At 35.2% G+C, this 17,995-nt stretch overlaps 1 pseudogene; it reads right to left on the bottom strand.

Moving 5' to 3' along the window:
- Positions 1-9,788: 9,788 nt before the first annotated feature.
- LOC145131897 (secreted RxLR effector protein 161 pseudogene) lies at positions 9,789-10,289 on the bottom strand (annotated as a pseudogene).
- Between the last annotated feature and the right edge of the window lie 7,706 nt (positions 10,290-17,995).

The following is a 17,995-nucleotide window of genomic DNA, read 5'->3' as shown; positions in this document are numbered from 1 at the left end:
GAACCCTAGCCGAAAATCCTTCCCTCTCCAAGTCATTCTTCGCATTGGGTGTTTGTGACTCCATTAGAGGTGTACCACTTGGGGCACTAGGCTTTCAGAAGTCAAGATCAAGAAGGATTGTTCTTGTTATTACCACATAACAAGTAAGGTAAGCTTCCAACCCTAGATTTATACATGAATTCGAAATTGTATATGCTAGTCATAGGGTTATTGCTTTGGAGTTTGTATTTGCATGTTCAATAGAGGAAAACTTAGATCCAAAGCAATTAGGGTTGCATGTGCACCATCGGAATACTGTAATGCTTAAAACCCATCAACATCACCCTATGGTTTCCGCATTTAGAGATTTTGGGAATTTGTACTCTGATAACATTTTATTATGATACTCTTTGACTATTTTGACAATTGTATCGTATGATTTGAATGAATTTAAAAACATTTTTATCCGTATTTTTGGGATGTTATAGTGACCCAATGACGTATTTGGGGAAATGGACATAAGATGATGAAAGCAAGATAGTACAAGTAAGCGCGAATGTGACAACGTGGGAAGGAACACAATACTGTTGACTCAATAAGATCTCATGGAACCCTAAGGAGTTGGCGATTAGATGACAACGTTATCAAGTGTCAAGTGTGATGATAACTGTGGAAAAAAGGTGTCGTGACACCAAGACACTAGTAAGATGCGAGCAATGGTGCATTAACCTAATGCATTAGACTGGTGAGTGAAGTCACTACAAATAAGGAAGTTTAGTGTGAATACCTGAGGGTATTTCTTAAGCCTAAGAGATTTCAAACAATATAAAGACCATCTTAAATTACACAAAAAAATGGAAACTAAAAGTGACGATGATAAGTCCATGAGAGTACCTTACCCTATGGTACTTGACTACCATGATGAATAGTTTAACGGGAGGAACTTTGTAAGCCTTACTTACAAGTTGTATCATTGTGATAAAGTGTTAAGATTACGCGGATAACATGATGAGGGTGTAAGAAGGAATAACACTTCAAATGTGATAAATTCATAATGACAGAACAATATCTAGGAGTTTTCCTATGATCGATCAAGGAAGAAGACAATGATAAGTAAAGGAAATTTTTGAAATTTCAATGGTTGAGCCAGAGAGACAAACTACTATAGTGTAAGAATCATAGAGTGACTTGGACCTTAAAAGAAATGCCCTGATTTATTTTAACGGTTAGATTATAAGAAGGATACAAAAGTGTGATAATTGCGATGTTACAAGAGTTCACAACCCTTTGGAGGCTGAGTAAGAATAACCTATGGTTCTTGGAATTATGAGTGATATAAACGAACCAATGATACATTATTTAGAGCTTCCGATCTGTGCAACTTGATGACGTGATCCAAGCACACTCACATACAATTAGGTACAAGGTTTGAGTATTACCGCTAATCTGGATTCGACAACCGGAAAAAGAGCAAGTAGACTTATGATGATGAGATCTTCTGTTATGAATTAACATAAAAGATTGAACTTTGACTCAGAATATTATGCGTCACTTGGCTATGACTAAAGGACGAGAAAATCAATAAATATAAAAATAAAATTATGTTGTGTATTGTCACACCCCGCTAAAGTGGAAATACGGGACGTGACAGTACAACGGGTCTCATAGCAAAAGTTAAAAGACAACACCAACCATAGTATTGCAAGCTTTAAAATTTACATTAAGTTTGAACAACTTTTAAAAGTAATTACAACGTATAAAAAGAATCACACATGCGAATGGTCCTACAAGTGATGTGTCCTTAGGTGCCTCTTACTAGATGTTTACTGAAAAAGCATGTAAAACGAGCGTCAACTATAAAATAATTGGTGAGTTCATAGGTTTACAAAAGCATTGCTTTCATGAATCGTAATCAAAGTTTTGATAGAAGTTTCGAAATATAAAAGTACATTGCTAAAATGATTAAATAATTTTCGTAGCAAAAATGAGTAAATAAGTTTCGTTGCTAAAATGAGTATACACGTTTCGTTGCTAAAATGAGTATACAAGTTTGAATGCTAAAATAAGTATACAAGTTTCATTGCCAAAATGAGTATACAAGTTTCATTGCTAAAATAAGTATACAAGTTTCGTTGCTAAAATGAGTATACAAGTTTCGTTGCTAAAATGAGTATACAAGTTTCGTTGCTAAAATGAGTATACAAGTTTCATTGCTAAAATGAGTATACAAGTTTCGTTCCCTAAATGAGTATACAAGTTTTGTTGCTAAAATGAGTATACAAGTTTCATTTCTAAAATGAGTATACAAGTTTCGTTGCTAACATGAGTATACAAGTTTCGTTGCTAAAATGTGATATAAGATTCGTATGTGCATCAAGTTTCCATTCATGAGTTCACAACACAAGCCTAGTTACCAAATCGTGCCCTATTGATTACTATGTATATCGCAAACATAGTGTATAAAATATGGTAAAATGCACTCAAGCGAATCGTGCGAGTGAGGAGTTGTCTACCTCCTAATAGCGCTATCCATAATGACTATCAGCTTAAAAGAGTTAATAAGTTGTGTCAAATGTTTCCAGGGACTTAACCACGATACAGGTCTCATGAATTAAAGTAACATACACATGCGTGCAAAATATAGCAACCAAGTTTATATGAATCAAAATAAATACAATGAACATAAATAGTTTAGGACATTCTTTTCCACCCAAAACATTTAAAAACCAAAAATAGGGGGAGGCATGAATACTCACAATGCTTTAAAAGTTACAAGTGATGTCTCAGGATACACTAACACGTCTTACTACCGGGATCTTATGATAACAACACACTCTACAGAGTTTCTATGTCAACAATAAAATACTAATATACAAATTTCTACATATAGAGAAATGTCAAATTTATTCTAAGAATTGGGTTTTAATTACTTGGTGACACATTTTTCTGAATTGTTCGAATTTTATATCTCATGTGGTTCAAAGACAAATGTTAGGTGGTATTTTCCAGATTTTTGTATTATTAATTATAAAGCATTTTAATTTTTTCAAAGGTGTTTTAACTAAGTAAAACCCAAAATATTACAAAATAGTTTCCAAAAATCTTTAAACTTTATATTTTCATTCCATCTACTGTGAAGGTCTTCCAGAAAATCTTTCTTGAATATTTGATGTGTTAATTATTTTTCCTTTATTTAATTGCTCAAATCAACACAAATTCATGAAAAATAGAAAATAGTTGATAAAATTCTCCAAAATTTTTGTAACACTGCTACTCATCATATATAATCTGGGAAAAATATAAATCTTTTATTTTAAAAAGATTAATGTGATTTTATGATTTTTGTGTATTTATTATATCAAAAATCGAAATAAATAAGGAAACAGTTTAGAAAATTCTCTAAACTTTTTGTGATACTATTACTTAACATATATAATCTTAATCTGGGAAAAATATCAAAGTTGGTTTTCAAACAATTTAACTATTTTTCATTGTTTCATTCACTTAAATAAGCATTAATTCGTGAAAAATTACTAACAAGTAGCTAAAATTCACTAAACTTTTTATTTATGATTAGTATATAATATAAGATATTCTGATGAACTTTCATAATTTTGGGATAAGTGTAGCTATTTTTCATCAATTTAAGCCCTTAAATATTCATTAAATCGAGAAAAACAAAGAAACTGTCATGGAAAAATCTGTAAATTTTTTCATGGGGTTTTTATAGACTCCAGAAGATGCGACAAGTATGAAATATGGTTTTTGACATTCATAACTTTATTTTACTATTTATTTCTCTTCAACAAAAATAAATTCGAAATCAACAAAAAACAGTTATAAAAATGCATGCAACTTCATTAAACATATTTAATCAGTGTATAAGTGATATCAGAATTTTCCGAGAATTTATTGACAATAAAACTTATTTTATTTGAATTATTGCTCTATTTTCTTGCATTAATTATACAAATTCGAGAAAAGTAATTTACTTTCTGAAAATCTCCAGAACTTCTCAGTTTGTTGGTGGGATTTTGGTTAAAATCATATTCGTATTAAAAATGAGTTTTAGATAGTTTGGTGGAGTTAAATCACTTCATGCATGAGTTTGAACCTTTTAACAACATACTTTGGACATCAAGCATCTTTCTCTTGAAGATCAACACATGCAAGTTGGTTTAAGGCCATGAATGAGTTTGAAAAGTTTAAAAATCGTTTTTGAAAGAAAACATTGGTTCACATTATGATTTATCCAGCAAAACTAGTATAAAAGTGGATTATTTTGATTTTGACGTAGGTTTGGGTCATGGGATTTCACCATTTGCAACATGCATGTTGCTTTTGGGTGAAATCCTACCACCAACATCATCAAAACTGAAATGCATTAAAACTTGAAGGAAAATGAAGGAAAATCGTGGTATACCTTAAGAAACACGACTAGATGATGAAGATTTTGAGTAACATGAGTGTTCTTGGCCTTATTATTTTTGGAAAACTTCGTGGTTTTGAGAGAGAGGAAGAGAGAAATGGAGGGGTGCAAGAGTTGGAGTGAGAGAGAGAGTGAAAGAGGAAGATGGAGTGTAGGAGAAGAGAGAATGATTGAGATTTTTGTAGAAGAGCCTTTCTAGGGAGGTGGAGGCCAAATTGAAGAGAGAGGAGAGAGGGTTTCCCTCTCTTCCATTTTTATAAAATTCAAATTCTTTATAAAAATATCAAATTTTTATAAAAGGTGCACTTTAATTTAGTTTTTATTCATAAAACCTTGATTTTTGGCTTATAAATTAAGGGTAATTGGTAATGACCTAAAATTTATTTCCTTGGTTATATTTTCCTAATTTTTTATTCTTTTAAATTGATATTGAAAGGTTCATTATTATTTTTATAGAATTTTTGAGGTGAAAGTTTATAACTTTAGGTTTTTAGGGCTTTTAGGGTTTTGAGATTTAATAAATCTTTGAATATCAAAATAAATTGAATCTTTGAGACTTCAAATTATTTTTGGGTTTCCTAACTCTTATTCAGATTAGAAATAATGTTTGTAATTTATTTTTTTATCGTTTTATTGGCATTTCTATGTAGTGATTCGGAGATTCAAGTGATATTGAAGAATCAAGTATACTAGTCATAGTTTCAACTTTAACTTAAGTTCCTATGAGACTCGAACCTAATTTCTAATACTAGGTCAAGTGCATCATGTGTCAATATGAATATACAAAAATGCTCGAGTCAAGGAATGACACGAATTTGATAGTGGTTACAGTTAAAGTAGTTGTAGCATTCACATATCAATGTGAAATCTAAGCGTACTATCCTTCGATTCTACTTGTTTCCAAGTTTCTAGTAGGTTATAACTTAGCTTCTAGTTACTAAGTCTAGTATGTTTCGTACCTGTACGGGCAACTAAGCTTAGTCAAGTTTAGAACTGACTCGAATTTTGACGATTGCCACATGTATTCAGGAGGAATGGACAAGGAATAGAAAGAAGTAAATGATGGATTTTATAGGTTACAAAACTAATGTGCTTGTGGAATTTCACTTAACACTTAAGGGCACATGCAACCTAAAGGATCTATGTCATACACTTTGAATGCAACACACTAAGAACAAAAAAAAAATCTAGATGAACCCTAATAATTAAAATATAATAGAAGAATTAGGGTTACATATATTTTCTTTGTTGTAGTAAACAAATCACTTCAATTTTTTCTTTGAAGAGCTTAGAAAGCTAGCACCATAAGGATGATGCCTCTAATGGCTCACACCCAAACCGTAGAACTAAAAGACAATTGAGGAGAGAGCAAGAGAAGAAAATTCCGTTCCTAACATTTATGGGAAGTGCATGAACGAAATTAAGTGCCCCAAGGGTCCTATTTATAGTTTAGGTAACTTAGGGACAAAACAAGATTTGAATGGATTTAATCCCAATCCAAATCATTTCCTTATATGCATTCAAGAGGCTTCTGGGAGCCCCAAGGAGGCTCCCAAAACCGTCCCCCTTGGATGGTTCTAAAATTGTCTCTTTTGTTTAACTATTGAGCAATTACAATTTACCCCTTGCACCTTTAATTAATTCCAATTAATTCCAGATTCATTATGATTAACAATTAATAAATTCTAATCAATTTCATATTAATTTATCAATCATATAAATTAACAAATCAGTTATTTAACAAAGGATCTCATATTAATTTATTTATCACATAATAAATTAACAAATCCACCATCTATTTCCAATCAATATATTAGTCATATAATATAACAACAAATCATTTCCTCATAACTTCCAATTAGTTTATTAATCATATAATAATCTAATAAATTATCCTCGCTCTTAATTGTCATTATAACCAAGTACTAGTTATGAGGGCAACCCAAAAAGGACATTGCTTCCAATTACAAGAATATACCAATTTAGTTATGATCTTAGTTACCTTAATCCAACAGTAAAGTATGATGATACTTGAGAAATGAAACTAACCAAGTTTTGAATGGAAGATTCTAATACTCGAACAATAATGTCGAAGGACACATGAATGGCAAATTTTAGATAGAAGCTATAGGTGATTAATGATGTGAAGCAAATGAGGAATTCGAATACCATAAGGAGTAAATGTGAGGCGGCAGAATACGTCAGACTGTGCAACTTAGTTCATGGATCACAAGCAAATTGAATATACATCACAAGTTACAACAATAAAAACATAACAGTTACATTACACTTTAAGGTTTGAATACAAGGTTCATAATAATAATAAATTCATAAATTTGCCTTAACAGATAGGCCAATATAACAAAAGCTAGATAAAACTAGGTCGCCTGAAATCCATGATTAATCTTCTGACTGAAAAGCTCGTTTGGTGATATCCTAAGAATACATGTAGTTTTGAGGGTCCACACAAGGTTGGTGAGAGTTTATAGGTTTTCTGCTAACCGCAATAATGATACTTTAAAAGACTAAAAAGATTTCCTTTTGTAGTTTAAACAATGTTTGAAAATGTTTGATAAAAGAGAAATTATAAGTAAATTCATACTTAAAATATTTGATAGACAGAGAAATCATAAGTAAATCCATACTTAAAATTTTTAATAATAGAGAAATCATGTGTAAATCCATACCCAAAATGTTTAGTAATCAGAGAAACCGTGAGTAAATACATGCTCAAAATGTTTGGTAATCAGAGAAAACGTGAGTAAATCCATACCCAAAATGTTTGGTAATCAGAGAAACTGTGAGTAAATCCTTACTCAAAATATTTAGTAATTAGAGAAACTGTGGGTAAATCTATAATCAAAATGTTTGGTGATTAGAGAACCGTGAGTAAATCCATACTCAAAATGTTTGGTACTTAGAGAAACCGTGACTAAATCCCTACTTAAAATATTTAGTAATCAGAGAAACTGTGGGTAAATCTATAATCAAAATGTTTGGTGATTAGAGAACAGTGAGTAAGTCCATACTCAAAATGTTTGGTACTCAGAGAACCGTGATTAAATCCATACTCAAAATGTTTGGTAATTAAAGAAACTGGATCCGTGGTTTCTAGATTATGAGATCTAGTTAATGCTTATAGTGAGTCCTTCAACCGAACTAGATGATTGTACTAACCCCTACGATGCTTCATTGGACATCATAAAAATTGTATAAGATATTTATCATCCGCTTCGATTGATCGGTCGAGGTTGTAGGTAGAAACTTCAGGTGGGGTTGTCAACCCGTATAGATCTATACATACGTATCTCAGCTCCGACCATTAACGGTTATAGTGTTGTGGGTCTTCTAAGTATTTTTGCACTTAGGATAATGAATAATTTCTCACTCATAAGGCCCTTAACTAGAGTTTGTCATGAACACCCGAGTATGCTTGAGAAGAAAATCCAAAAAAGTGTATAATACTCGTTCGAATAAGTGGTAAATCCCATGGTAGTGTACACAAGTACATAAATGTTTTCAAGATAAGAGTTTGATAACTCGTATATGTATGATTGATGTGAACTTGAAATACTACAAAGGTGGTAGCTTTTTATGACATAAGTTTTATAACATATTTTGTCATAAAATCATAATATTTTGTATGCAGAATCATATGTTATATCGACTGGTTGTATTATTTAAAAACAAATGTAACATATATACATAAAACATATTTATCACTAGTTTATTTGTAAATGAAATATTATTTAACAAAATAATATTTATAAACTAGTTTTGAAATCGGTAAGTGTTTGTCAAGATCAATAAATATATATAGCACATGTATTCTCCCCCAAAACGTAAAAATATTAAAAAGGGGCCGTACATACTCACCCTTGAAGCGTGAACGAATCTCGATGGTGAAATTTTTCGTGAAAGTCGTTTCGTAACGTTCCTCGTTTTTTAAACGAACCACCGAGTATATTTATATTTCCTAATAAACAGAATGGTAGTTTTGGTATTAATTATTAAGTATTGGGTGGTATTTGATAAAGTAAATAAACTCTAGGGGTTGATTTTGCCAAAATATACTCCATGGACTGATTTTGCAAATTATTCTCAAAACAAGGTGCTAAATGAGCATATTTCAAACTTATTTGAGTTTCGGGACTTAATTTGTTAGGGTTTATGGTCGAGGGACTAAATCTAGATAAATCCACAGGAAGTTTGGGCTTAATGACTGATTTATTTCATTGAGGGGTCAAAAGTGGATATGTCCTATATCTCTAGGGTTGCATTTAATTAAAATGGAATTAAGTTTTGACAGTTCGTCTTCTCCATCGCGTTACAGTCTTACAAACATACAACTTGAAACAAGACCCGACCGTTAGGTCTCCTGGCTTTCGGCTGTATGATCGACATCGGGCACTTGGAAATGAAATGAAAAAGGTGAAGATGGCTTACCGACCGCATCAGGGCGAGGATGGCGTCGGCGATGGTGGCAATCGTTGATGATGGTGGTGGGCTGCAATGGAGGTCTACAGTAGCTCCAACTATCTCATTTTCTTGCTGTTCCGGCGAGTTCGACGAGGAGTCATGCGGAAACAGCAGCGATGGCAGTGTTTGGTGGTGATGGGTTACGAAAGGGGAGGCAGAGAGACCGCCTCCGTCGGCTATGGGTGGCGGTCGACGAGTTTGCCTGTTTTCTCCTCTGTTTCAAGCGGATTCAGGCGAGAGGGAGAAGATGTAGGAAGCAGAATTTAATGATGTGGTGTTGGGACAATTTCTGATCATGAGGAGGTGGTCTAAAGGTAGAGACAACAGGTGGTTCACGGTGGGGTTGCGGTGGTCTGTGGCTCTACAGCGGTGGTTCAACACTGTTGCTGACCAGTCCCTGTTGGATCAACAAGTTCACACCACAAGTGATACACACAGTAAAGATGGAGAGTAGTTTTACGAAACCCACTGGTTCTTATTGAATTAAAAACGGATAAAAAGAACAATTACAAGGAAGGTTTAAATACTAAAACAGATAACAGATACGCGACTTTCATGCTACTACTGCATGTGCTTCTACAAGAATGGCATCATGCCACTTTATTCTCCTAACGACCGGGTCCTCTACTGACCAGTTCAACTTTATTTTAAACTCTTCAACGGCTACTTCAGAATTATTCTAACACATCTCCCCCTTAATTCTGAGCTCAACCTGCAATACTTTCAACTCCCAACATGTCTCTCATTTCCATGAACTTCACCCGTGGTAAAGCTTTTATTAAATGGTCCGCCCTTTGTTCTTTTCAACTTACATGCTCCACTTCAATCTCCTTCTCAACACAATCTCGAGTAAAGTGATATCTGGTGTCGATATGCTTACTTCTACCATGGAAACGGGATTTTACATGAGAGCTATAGCAGATTTATTGTCCACATAGAGCTTAACAGCTTCTTCTTTCCAACCTGTTAAGTCTCTCATTAAACTCCTCAACCATAAGGCTTGACATGCAGCTTCTGCAGCTGCCATGAATTCTGCCTGGCAGGTGGATAACGCCACTGTACGTTGTTTTTGTGAAGACCATGTGATAGGCTTTCCGGAAAAATAGAAGATTGTTCCCGTTGTACCATTCCTGTCATCTAAATCCATTCCATGGCTACTATCACTGTACCCAACTAGCTTTCTGTCTGCACCTTTTTTGTACACCAGCCCATAGTTCTTTGTACCTTTAATATACCTTAGTATTTGCTTTACTACCTTGAAGTGGCTCTCCTTTGGTGCCTCCATATACCTGCTAGCCACACCAACTGAGTAGCTTAGATCAGGTCTTCTATGGGTCAGGTAACATAAACTTCCAATGATACGTCTGTACTCAGTGGCGTTAAACTGGTGCTCCATCCACATCTTTTGTTAGGCATGATCTTTGCTCCATGGAATACTGTGTGGGATTGCACTCGCCTATTATCTTTTCTGCATACCCCACTTGACTTAGTGTGATGCAGCTTTCTGTTTGTAGGACTTCTATCCCAAGGTAATAGGATAAAGTACCTAGATCGCTCATGTTAAACACCTTTTTTCATCTGTTTCTTGAAAGCATCTATCAGCTCATCACTTGTACCAGTCACGATCAAATCATCCACATAAACTCCAACCATTAGTGTCAGGTTTGGCTTCTGAATCTTCTACACCGTGTATTCCTGTGGGCATCGCTGAAATCCCATATCCTTGAGTGTTTTATCAAGTCGAGCATTCCAAGCTCTTGGGGCTTGTCGCAACCCGTAGAGAGCCTTGTTTGACCTGTACACCATGTGCTCTTTCCCTTTAACAATAAAGCCATCAGGTTGCAAGACATACACCTCTTCCTGTAACACTCCATTCAAGAAAGCGGACTTCACGTCCATATAATGAACTTTCCATCCCTCGTTTGCTGCTAATGTGAAAATAACCCGAATAGTTTCCATTCTGCTCACCGGTGCAAATGCTTCTTCAAAGTCGACACCCTTTTGTTGCACATACCCTTTTGCGACTAACATGGCTTTGTGTTTGATGATCTTTCCTTCAGCGTCTTTCATTTGTTTAAAAACCCACTTCAGTCCAATTGGTTTTTTCCCTTTGGGAAGATTCGTCAGCTTCCATGTATCATTACTTTTAATTGAATCCAGTTCTCTCTCCATTTCACTTTGCCACTCTTGTTCACCCGCTGCGTCTTCATACGTTGAAGGTTCTTCCCCATCAAACATGAGCTCCTCCATTTCGTCTTCAAGTGGCTGGCAATGACTAAGTATATCTTCCAAGGTGCGAAATCCCCGAACCGGTGTATCATCATATGTCGATCGTAGAGTCTGATGACATTGTTGTATTTGTTCCTTGAGAAGACGGACTGCCTCCGTTGTTGTATGATTTTACTGTGGAGTTTTGTGGTGACGTCGGTGGGGTTGACAGATCAGAATGAGGAATAGGGCTTCCTTCCTCATATTGGGCTCCTTGATATTGGGATTGATCATCGTTTCCTGCATCATGTGACACTTCACTTGGGAACCTATTCCATTCTTATCGAAATACCTATGCTTCATTTTGGACTCCGGCCCACTTCCACTTTGCTTTTTCATCGAAAATAACATCCCTAGCCACATACTTTCGTTTTTCACTTGGGTTGTACAAACGAAACGCCTTGCTTCCTGGTTCATTACCAAGATATACCAATGCCACACTACGATCGCTTAACTTAGTGAGTTTGTTTGCTGGTCTTTTTGCCTGGGCTACACAACCAAAAACCCTAAAATGCTCAAGTGTTGGCTTCTACCCGTATAAAGCTTCATAGGGAGTCATGTCTTTTACAGTTTTTGTCGGGACTCGATTAAGGATCTCGACTGCATGACGTACCACTTCTCCCCATAGTGCTTCTGGAACTTCCATCGCCTTCAACAATGATCGTGTGACCCCAAGAATGGTTCCATTCCGACGCTCCACTACTCCGTTTTGCTGAGGGGAATATGGAGCTGTCAATTGTCAGCTTATTCCCTCCTTACTACAATATTCATTGAATTCCCATGATGTGAACTCTCCTCCACGATCAGTGCGTAACCCCTTCAGCTTGTACTCAGTTTGGGTTTCAACCTGTGTTCTGAACCTCTTAAATGTTTCAAATGCTTCACTCTTTTGCTTAAACATATACACCCACATGAACCTACTGTGGTCATTAACGAGAAGGAGGAAGTATTGGTTGCCTGCTATTGTTTGTGGTGTTATGGGCCCACAAAGGTCAGCATGTACGAGTTCTAAAGGAGTACTGGCCTGCCATTGTGCTTTTTGTGGGAATGGTTGTCGGGTCTGTTTGGCTACTAAACACCCTTCACATACTTGAGCAGGGTGACATACCTTTGGTACTCTTCGCACCAAGCCTTTTTCCACCATGGACAGGCGAAAATTAACATGCAGTAAGCGTGCATGCCATAACCAGGTTGTGTCGTCTATCTTTGTGTGAAGGCAAACTGGTTGGGTAGTATGAAGTACAATTTTGTATAAGCGGTTTTTCGAACGATGTACCTTCATCACAAGCCTAGTGTACTTATCATGCATCTTCAAGAACTCTTGCTTCATCTCTATTCCATATCCTTCTTCCGTCATCTGCCCTAGACTCAAAATATTGCTGCGAAGATCTGGAATGTGGTAAACTTTCGCGATGACTAATTGCTCCTTGTTCTTGAAGTCTAGCAAGATGGTTCCCTTACCTTTGATTTGGACTTTGGATCCGTCTGTAAACTTTACTTGACCCGTTATGTTTTCATCCAGCTCTACGAAGTAATCTCACACACCCGTCATATTGTTACTAGCTCCATTGTCTAGATACCATGTGTCCTTCTCGTTCCTGTTTAGTGCTGGAAACACCTTGTCTTCATTTAACAACACCATTTCTTCTTTCTTTTCTCCATGTACTGTCAAGAGCAACGTTGTTTCTTCTTCTTGTGCTTGGGTGAGGTTCACGTCACCTTCTTTTCTTTTAGGATTGGGACACTCTGATGCGTAATGTCCAAAGAAATCACAATTAAAACACTTAATGTACTTCTTATCTCGACTCTTCCCCCAGTCATTGTTGTTATCTCGCGACTGGTAGCCACCCCGACCACCTCTACCTCGTGAGCTTCCTCTTCCACGAACACCGTGTCTTCCCCCTCGATCACTATTTGATGAACCTCGTCCTTTTCCACCTGAGTTCGAACCTTTCCCTTGGTTTTTCTGACCACTTTGCCCGTCTGAACGAGTTAAAAGCAAACTCGTTTCAGTGGTCACGTTTTCTGTTTGAAGCTTCAATCAAGATTCATAAGCCTTAAGCCTACCAATTGCTTCCTCAAACGGCATGAAATCGATATCCGAGTACTGTTCGATTGATGCTACAAGTTGCAGGTATTTGTTAGGGACATAATCGAGTAATTTCCTTACCAGCACTCCATCCCCTAGTGTTGCTCCTAGACTCTTGTAGCTTGTACTTATACCACTTAGTTTTCCTGCAAACTCGTCAATTGATTCTCCTTCCTTCATTCTCAGAGCGTTGAACTCACTCTTGAGTGTGTGCACCCTTGCTTTCTGTACCCGATCAGCACCTAGGTATCGAATCTTCAATGACTCCCACACCTCTCTTGCCGTTTTCTTCTGTGCGACTTGTAGAATAACATCATCAGGTAATGCCTGGAAGATAAATTCTCGAGCCTTCTTGCTTTTCTTCTCATCTACTTCCACACTAGCTGGTTCTTCGATGGACTCCCATACTCCCTGGGCATCCATGATCGCCTCCATATTTATCGCCCACGTTGTATAGTTCGTGGTTGTCAGCATCGGGCACTGGAATGGCATACCTCCATTCTCCTTTACCTGTGTTTCTAACGACATCCTTTTAAACCGAAGGTACTTGGGCATGAACTACAAGGCGCTCTGATACCAATTGTTGGTGACCAGTCCCTGTTGGATCAACAAGTGCACACCACAAGTGATACACAGTAAAGATGGAGAGTAGTTTTACGGAACCCACTGTTTCTTATTGAATTAAAAATGGATAAAAGTAACAATTAAAAGGAAGATTTAAATACTAAAACAGATAACGGATAAGCGACTTTCATGCTACTACTGCATGTGCTTCTACTAGAATGGCGTCATGCCACTTTATTCTCCTAAAGACCTGGTCCTCTACTTACCAGTTCAACATTATTTTAAACTCTTCAACGACTACTTCAGAATTATTCTAACAAACACTAAGACCGAAAGAATGGCAGTAGCTGGCGGTGTTTTGAGGGTGCTTGGGTGGTGTTTGATGGTTACCACAACAACAAAACTACCACTCCTTGGTAGTGATTGTTCTCAGCAATGAAGGAAGGAGGTAAATAGAAAACATGAAGTGTGGTTAGTATTTGGTGGTGCTTTTGGTTAAGAGGAGTTGGTGCAAGGTGGTCCTATGGTGGTTACGGTGGCACAACTCTAAGAATGAGAGGGGGATATATGGTGTAGTTTATGGATTGATCAAGGAACAAGAATCCAAAATTGTGCATTCATACACCATTTGTGCATCACAGTTTTTAAGTCAAGAGAAAGCATGTTCCTACACATCCCCATTTGGAGATGGTTGACTCTTGCAATAGTACAAATGGAGATATATATATATATATATATATATATATATATATATATATATATATATATATATATATATATATATATATATATATATATATATATAGAGAGAGAGAGAGAGAGTGATACGTAAAGCTTCATGTTTTGTTATTATTCTATATATTTTTTATTTTTTTTTTATTTTTTAACCAAAAGCAAAATATCTCATTAAGTCTTAAAAAGTAATCACGATTCGCGTGTCCAATTCTTGACGTCGGGAAATTTTTTATGATAGTGCCGAATAATAGATTTTAATTCTAGGATTCTAAAAACCCGAATGGATAAAATTTCCGAATTGTAGAACTCCAGGAATTTATGTTTAAAGTTTCACGTCTAATTGGTCTGAAACATCTGATTTTTCTGACTTTTACAAATACTTTTACTAAAATTATTTCGTGTAGTAAATAATATATTAGACTGTAGTCTGAGTCCAAAAACGCTCTAAGAATTTCTATCTAAGGTGTGAAAGTAACTCAACGGATCGATACAGTTTATGAAATCAGATAAAGTTAGTGTTATATCGGTTTGGTTTCTTAAAACGGTCATATCTTTTGCATACGAACTCTGTTTTGGACGTTCTTTATATATCCGCGATCAGGGAAACATGTACTAAGAGTCTAGAATATTTTCTTCGTTCACAGACGCTTCATACAAAATTCCTGTTTTTCAGATGTTAACTAGTGTTACAGTTTGTGGTTTGAAATTCGTTTGACATTTTCCATAATTTGAGATAAGATATCATTTCATATCTTAGTGTATTTGAAATGACATTGTTTTTTTTACTATAATATGTATTAAAATTCAATAAGTCAAGATACAAAAAGGGTTCGCGATGAACTCACCGTTTACAGATTCAGCCATAAATTCTGGGATGTCACATAGATGGCCAACAAGAATCAAGTTACAAGTGCCGAGATGTTTCAGGCCCATCAAGGTTTTGAAACTTGAGTTGAAATGATATCATGAGCTTTAGAACTTTTAGTTATGTTATCCTTAGGCTTGTTAGCCTAATAAATACGTTAACTCATGAAATGAGACTTTGGGTTTGACACATCAATTAATTTGAGTGAAAGGAGAGAGGGTCAAGATTTAGGAAGTTTAAAAGTACGTAAACTGGAATGTGCGATACACTTCAATGTAAATATCACATTTTATGCTTAAAGGCAAAATAGAGTGCAATGAGTTAAGAATGATAAGCATTGCGAATAATGAAATAGAAATGGATGTTATGGGTACCATAGTGTGTTTTGGCATGTAACTCATATGAAATTTTTGCATGTGGACCTTGCAAATCGTGTGTTTTAGCAAGCGTTCAGACCAAGTGGATGATATTATATTATGATAGAGACTCTAATACCCTAGAGAGTTGAAAAGGACAAAATGAAAATATATTTCAGACGTTTTTTCTGAGTAATGACTTATGAATGGAGTTAGTAGAGAATGGAATGCCGGTGATGTGCTTGAGTACGAGCGAATATACTTAGGAAATTTAGAATGTCTAAGTAAGGAAATGGCCAAATGGTTATTTATGGGTCGGAAGGACCCGATAAGGATTCATACAAACCTTAAATGTTTTGGAGCTTGATGAGATTTTATGTATAAAAAAATTTGATAACACTGTTAGAGTAATCTATTAAAATTTCAAAAAGGGGGACAAAAGGGTAAAAGTGTCCAAGAGGGTTAATAACCTCTAATTATGTATTATTTATGATTAGGCGGACTGCATTCGTGAAAAATAACCAAAATTGATGTTTTCATAGAGGAAATTGAAAAGTGATAGGATGAAATTCTAATGAGATGGCTCACAAAGTAATTCTGAGGATGGAAACCATTTAAGGGGTAGATAATTGTAACATCCTAAAATTTAAGACCGGGTTCTTAAATTAATATGGTAAATAAATAAGAGGTGAATAATTTAAATTAATGATTACAGGATAATCATATCATTAATAGATATAGAGTTTAGAAAGTTAGAAATAAGAATAATAACACTTTAAAGTTAAAGGGGTTAAAAGTGTCAAGTTGGTAAAGTGAGTTGACAAAAGGGTTAACTTAGTTATTTAAAGGGACTAGAAAATTTATATATTGAATGGAGGAGGACTTATTATGTCAAAACTTATATTAAAATGACAAATATTAAGGTCTGATAAGTTTTGGGCAAACCAAGTAAACTTGAGGGACCAAATATGAAAAAGTGGGAAATAAGATGAACACTCCTTTCATTTATCTTCTAGTTATGTATTAAGTATGCTAGAGAGACTCAAATGGCATTGTACTTCTCCTTTCCGTCAAGGGTTCAATCCAAATGAAGAATGAAACAATCAAACAAATGAGAGAAGGAATCAAGGCTTGAAAGGTAAAAATCTTCTCATCTTTTAGCTTATAATTTGAATTTATGAAGTAGGTCTAACCCTAATGTCAAATTTTATATGATACAATGAAAAATGTATTGGTTTCTAACCTCACTTAAGTGGTTTCCATTATCTTAATCTCAATCCAATCATCCCAATGATGGATTTAATGATTTGGGTAAAAAAAACTCCATGAACCTTAGAAATCTAAATTGGGGATTCCTTGTTCATATCATAAATTGGGATGGATTCTATGAACTAGATGATGTTTGAGGACAACTAATCCAATTAGGATACTCAAATACATCCATGATGGTAGAAAAGAGTATAAACATGGGTTTTAGATGGTTTTTGGAGAAATTATGATGAAAACAATTGAATTCTTGGTATGTGAGCATTTAATGAGTATTCGATGCTCATAAACATGAGTTGATACTAATAATATAATTTAAATGTGAGAAAATGAAGGCTTAAGTGATTTGCAGTTGAATTTATTGAATAATTGGCCATAAGGGCATTTGGGAAATCTAAGGATAACTACATGATGATTGACATCTAATAGGTGAATTACATTCAAGGATATTAATTGACACTTTAGAGATGGAATTGGAACATAAAAATGAAGAATCTCTTGATTTATAAGTGGTTCTAGTGATTGTTTGGCTACAAGGGTAATTTGGGGATATGGAATGGAATGGTGGATTCCAAAGTTATACTAGGTGTTTACAATGAGAATTTTTGTGATAAAATGTACCTAAAAACACTCATTTGAGTATGAAACAAGTTGGGAACAAACTTTTTAAAACTTGGAATGCTTAAGTGAACAAAGGAAAAGTTAGTCTTTCTTATGAAATTTGAGGATTTATATGATCTTAGAGGTTTCAAAGATCACTTAATGGATTAAGTGGAGTGTTTTAAGACGATAAAACTCCTCCTAAACATGTGTGAGAGCCTAAATAAATGGTACAAAGTGAATGAGAAAAGGCTCTTCAAGAACTATGCAAAATAGAGTGTTATATTGAGAAAATTAAAGATTTTTGTGCATGCAGGCCTCATTAGACGACCATGTGACGACAATACAAATCATTACACAAGTCG

Source organism: Lactuca virosa, chromosome 8 (genome assembly GCF_052849685.1).
Source record: "Lactuca virosa cultivar CGN04683 chromosome 8, Lactuca_virosa_CGN04683_v6, whole genome shotgun sequence".
Taxonomy (NCBI): Eukaryota; Viridiplantae; Streptophyta; class Magnoliopsida; order Asterales; family Asteraceae; genus Lactuca; species Lactuca virosa.
Note: the sequence above shows the minus strand (reverse complement) of the source record. Positions and strands in the feature narration are given on the sequence as shown.